The 6,218-nt window shown below is 36.6% G+C and overlaps 1 protein-coding gene across 2 annotated transcripts in view; it reads left to right on the forward strand.

The window, feature by feature from the left end:
* Positions 1-5,719: 5,719 nt before the first annotated feature.
* nkx2.2a (NK2 homeobox 2a) overlaps positions 5,720-6,218 on the forward strand; it is a 7,608-nt gene continuing 7,109 nt past the window's right edge. Inside the window, exon 1 of one of the 2 annotated variants that reach the window (XM_083544481.1) lies at positions 5,720-5,812. The gene's annotated coding sequence lies outside the window, so the exon portion shown is untranslated. The remainder of the gene's footprint in view (positions 5,813-6,218) is intronic. The other variant, XM_083544482.1, reaches the window with a different exon arrangement.

Raw genomic sequence — 6,218 nt, forward strand, 5'->3', positions numbered from 1 at the left:
TGTAGAAGACACATTGAATTTCTTGCTCTTCTTCTCTGCTTTTATTTTCGATGTGTTAATTAAGAGGCTTCAGAAAAAGCAGATGGGTAATGTGTGGCTTTCTGGGGTGAAGTCTGGTTCAAGGTGAGTGTTCCAACCATTTTAATACAGCGATCTCTTCTCTTTGTATGGCCAGTCTACCTGGAGTAGAACACTAGCTCAACCTCAATTCAAAAGCAAGTACACTCCGGCTGCCTAACAAGCAGACTCGAGCCGAGACATATACACCTGGCAGAATTCACAGAAAGAATATTATGTGGAAGAATTTTATATCACCTTCATGAATCATAATTTTTTTTAAATAATCATATCATGATATCAGATATTTAAGGCATCAGGGGCAGGGGGTATTCTCCTCTTATGTTCATGATATGAATGAGGACATTCTGAAAATATTTTGATAAGTAAAGGACCTCTAATAAAAAGTTATTCGAATATAAATCAATTTTCTAGTCGTTCCTCATTCAACAAAATTATGCAGAGCTCATGTTCGGTACCAAGAAATGATTATTATCAGCATCTTAATCACAGAAAGCTTCTATGATCTCTTTAGACTGTTGTGATTCTTTGCTCATCTTTGGCAATGATCTCTAAAAATGAACATTTAAAAGGAACTTTGGATTATCTTGTTGCATCATTTAAATACTAAATACTCTTCAGGCATTTGATTACTTGTTAGAAACGACTTTAAAAGAAGATTGATATATTCAAGTACATCAGACGTAAAAGTGAGTGAAACTGAATGAAAGATCCTTTTGAAATGTGAAGTAAGCCCTTGTTATGCTTTGATGTTGTGAAGGATGGCTACTTAATATTTTCTTGTAGTGCCTCTACTACGATTAAACAAAAAAAAAAAACGATTATATTGCAAAAATTATTTTAATCTGAAATAAAATAATTTTGCTTTCATTTTCTACTATATGTCAAATAATAAGTAACATACAATACAATAAGAAAAATAACTCTATTAGTATCCTTAGACAGCCTGCTTATTTGGACCATGAGGATAGTGCTATATTCTCAGTGTTGCTGTTCACAGCCTGGAGGATTGCAGACACTGTGTCAAGGACAGTTTTGCAGACAGAGTGCCTGGTCTTTGGAAGCCAAACCTTTTCATTGTTTAAGGATAGTAGAGAAGATGTTGAGCTCAATCAAGGCCAGGGCTGGTCTGATTTACCAAGCGACATGGTAGTCAATGCAACATGGGAGTGACAGTAGGAGGTCTGAGGGGCAGGTATAACAACCTTTATCACATTTACTAGCTAAACTGCACTAAATAAGACAAGCAGAAATCTATATTGGAAGTATTCTTTGAGTATTGAATGCATACAAGCAAGTCAAAAATGTTTTTTATTTTTTTTTATTTTGCAATAATCCTTTAGGTATTTCATATTATCAGGTTTTTTATGATGAACTGGCAGAAGATGCAACATTCTGAATGGATATGTCAGCCTATTTCTGCCACAAAAGAAATGGTGAACTTTTAAAAGAAGCCAAAAAAAGAGAACTAGCTTAGTCAGTGTTCATCTTTGTTAATTGTGGAATTTGGAGTTACATTTTATTAACGTAGTCGTAACAAAAATTATGTATAAACCAGATGTTTATTCGATTTCACCTTCTTGACTTTACTTGTTATATTATGTGGTGAGCATGAGCTAAGTGCTGTTTAGGTTTGATTTCTACCCAACTGTGCGTCAAAATAAAGTTTCTTAGGAGTGATTGCAGGACACGGAATCAGTGGTTAAGCCTCCACACGTTTATATTGATTTCCCCCAGTTTAAATTCAAATAATCTACACAAATGTGCAATCATGGAAAATTTGTCTCAGTTGTTTTAAAATGAACCATTGTTAATTTCTGTAAGGTTTTGATGCCATTGTTATGGTGTGATGGTAAAAATTCTGATTTATAATTTGCTTCAATACAAAATTTTAAAAACTTGTTTACAATAATGCCTCCTTCATTGCAGTGCTTTGCACTGTTGCCTTGGTCAAGCGCACTGGCTTTTAATAATGATTCTATATATATTTTGACTTTTCCACTTGATAAATAAGTTTTACTAAAATGTACTTCTTCAGCAACCACAATGAACTTGGCTTGTTTGCCTGATGAACTGTACAAAATCTGTGGTACATCTTTAAAAGAGTTCATGATAGGCTTATGGTAACAAATGAATACACTTTTTGCCATTGGCTACTGAAAAAAAAAAAAAAAAAAGAAAAAATATATATATATATACACACACACACACACACACACACACACACACACACACACACACACACACACACACGTATGCATATGTATGTGTGTATATATATATATATATATATATATATATATATATATATATATATATATATATATATATATATATATATATATATATATATATTTACCACAGTTTTATTGCACAGTTTCTATAACTGTAAAATATAACTTTCCAAATTTTCTGCACTGATAATAGTAACTTCTTGGCTAAGCTGTTTTCTTCAGCTTTTGCTTATAACAAGAATATTTTTAGATTTTAACAAACCTTTATGTTAGCAGCCCATACCTGATTGGTGCATTGGCATCAAAAAGATGTATATCATTATCTAGATTTGGCCTCACCAGCATTACTGTTCTACCAGCATCAAGCTGGATTGAAAATTCACCGCTTTTGTCTGATTCACAGAGAATCAAGCCTTTCTTTTGAAATCATTGCCCAGTGTCCTGAACATTCCTTATTCAATTGACATGGCATATTAAGGCACCATTTTTTTCAGAGATGTCCTTAATTGTGTTTCAGTCAGCAGTGTGAAATGCTGGCTTTTATGTTGATATCACACTAACCAAGAACAAGTCTCAAGCTCAGGAATCTTTCTCACACCAAAATGCACAAGGGCACCTGTGTGTTAATTGAACATTTTTCCTCAGAGTGCAGCCTTGGATGAGAATCCACAAAGCTCAGTTACGTTTGTGGAGAAGCATTCCTTCCTCATGAGTGCCTTCTTTTGAGAGTCTGATATATCGAAACTTGAACTGATAGATTGAAGAATGGCATGCCATTGGTGTCTTTATGCGCTCTGTGTGCTTGTCCAGCTCATCTGAAGTGTCTCAGTCATCAGGCTTTGGGCAGGGATGAGTCCTAATAGCTTGACCACAAGGGTCTATCTTCCCTATCGTCTTTCTGAAGGTCTTTTAGTTGGCCCTCTGAGTAGGTTTAATGGAACTCCCACGGCACAAGAGGATTCATATACTAGGGTGAGTGGAAAGGATTTTGTACTGACTAAGAACTGCATGAATACATTGCAGGTCTTACCCGCTCCTTTAGGTTAATGTGGAATTTGAATGCTGTAATGAGGCCGTTTTATTTATTTGTGTTCGGCATGTCTTAGCAGTACTCTTAAGAGGAGAGATAGCGCTAGACTAATCTACGTCTTTCTTCAGTAAAGTGGAAACCTACAAAACCAGTAATGTATTCTTCATTGACTGCTTCTTGCTTTTGCATTACTTGGCAACACCATCATTATAATAGGAGGATTCCAGAATGCACACAGTAAAATTGCCCATTCAAGCTGCCCTCATGAGTTAGTGAAGAAGAGAGGTTAGCTCTTGATGGCTCTAATATCTCTCTCTCTCTCTCTCTCTCTCTCTCTCTCTCTCTCTCTCTCTCTCTCTCTCTCTCTCTCTCTCTCTATCTCTCTCACTCCCCCCCCCTCTATCTCTCTCTCTCACACACACACACACACACACACACATACACACACACACACACAAACACACACACACACACACATACATACATACATACATACATACATACATACATACATACATACATACATACATAAATACATGCAAATATAAATACATACAAATAGATAAAAGAGATATTAGTGCTTAAATGGGAATTATTTTGCAAGAGTTTTTAGACAGGTGAAATGAAAACAAATTTACAATAATAACTAACAACTCTGGTTAAGTGTGAACACCAATGTTTAGATTTACATTTTATACAATATTTGGTTAAGTGTGATATCAGACGTTTTATCTGTGTCATAAGACCTCCAGGTGACCCTTTAGATTACCTGCCTTAAGGGTGGCACATCTATAAAATAATTCCTATGATTAAAAATGTTAATCAAAAATTATATATCTAAAAATACCCCCCAAAAAGAACTTAAATGTTTTCATTTTTATTTAATTGTTTGTAATGCCGTGTTGGATGGCAGCTGGCTGAAGGGGGTGCAAGTAAATGGCATCTTGGCATCAGAAGTACCACAGGCCTAATTAATTCCCTAAGATGGCACATGATTATTTTACATTATTATGAACAGAACACGTCAGACGTTTTGATTTCTGTATAAGAAAGTTAAACTAAGGACAATGCTTTTAATGCTTTCCAGCACATATTATATATTATTGTATTAATTGTATATTAACGTGTATAAATCATATTAGTATAACAAACACTTCATAAACACTTCTAATAGCTGACGGTTTAAACGCAAATTAATGTTAAAGTTTGACGCACGCGACTACACTACCTAGACGAGACTACAACTACTTTGACCTCGGATGTCAATACTTGCCTTGTGGTATCTTAAGTAAACTGTTTTCTCCTAAAATATCATGCTACAGCTGCCATTTTGACTGTAAAGCTCTTAGCAATCAAACGATTTCTTAACCATCATATTATCCAAATGAACTACTGTAAACATATACCTCCTACAAGATGATCAGCTATAACTGGATTAATGCATATTAATCACTTTAATAGCCATCCACAGGTTAAAAGAAGTCCAGAAACTTCAGGTTTGGTGATATTGTGCGGTGCACGCAGCTAAAAGCCCGAACAGGAGGCGACCGTGTTTGCTCTCATGACCAATTTATTGTCGATGAACATATGGCCAATATTTTGCCTCACGTCATTGCGGGGGGGAAAACAAACATGGTGCAGTGTTAGCGAGGCAGCTACAGCAGAGCCACTTGGCCAGCTATGCAAACGCACTTGGACAATAAGAGTAGAGCAGCACTTGCTGGCCGGGTATAAAAAGCACATCAGGCTTATCGAGGCGTGTGCACTCCTGACTTCCATTTGGAGATATTTCATTAACGGCGTAGTGTCTTAACTCTGGCTACACCACTCTCCCGTAAGCCACCAGGTGAGCACTTTTACCTTTATCACTCAGCCTCTCTATGGGGTGATCATTCTCTCTCTCTCTCTCTCTCTCTCTCTCTCTCTCTCTCTCTCTCACACACACACACACACACACACACACACACACCCAATCTCTGATGGTAGTACGTTCAAAGGTTTGTGTTGCATATTAGAGAAGTGTATTTATTACACTCTTAGAATTTGTGGATTCTTCGATTTCTGGTCCTCACTGTATGTTTAATGAGTTTACTTTGAAAGATTAAGTGTCGAACCCAATACCAATCTATATCTGACAGAGTTCCCATCCACATCCAGTTATCCAGAATTATCCAGAATCCTTTATTGGAATTATCCAGTGATCCCTTAAAACAGCAAAGTGGGCATGCAGATCCACAATAAAACCTAGTAATAGTAGTAGGAGTAGTAGTAGGAGGAGGAGTAGTAGTAATATTTATAGAAATAGAAGGACCACTTTATTTAGGAAAATGCTCAGTTCTGTCAGTAGAGTTCGCTGGAGTATCAGAGATGAGGAAACCGAGCCACAGTGAAAACACTGCTACTGTTCTCTCCGTCTTTGAGAAAGAACTGCCAGATGCTTCTTCCCGTGTACTGATGTGAGTAAAAATGGGTATGTGCTTTTTCTACTTGGATGGTTCCTAGCTGAGAAACCCACTACGAAAACAAGCATGTTATTAGAAATCCCCACGTGCACGATTCAAGCATCACTTGGTAAAAAAAAAAAAAAGAGAGAAAGTAAGAAATTCTGTAATTAATTTCAAACAGACTCGAAGGCATTCCCTTCAGGCATTAGGATATTGAAAACATGAGTGATTAAAATGATAATCCTTAAACCAATTTGTTTCGGGTGCCGCGATAAAGGTGCCGAAAAAGGCGAATTTATCGCCGGAAAATTCACCGTTACAAATAAACTAGTAGTTGAACAAATAATAGGCATCTCCCCGGGCCACGGGCACTGAGCTAATCTCTTTGCGACACGTTTAATCAGTAGACGGTTTCAGTCGAATAAAAGCCCG

The sequence above is a fragment of the Silurus aristotelis genome, assembly GCF_946808225.1.
Source record: "Silurus aristotelis genome assembly, chromosome: 6".
Taxonomy (NCBI): domain Eukaryota; kingdom Metazoa; phylum Chordata; class Actinopteri; order Siluriformes; family Siluridae; genus Silurus; species Silurus aristotelis.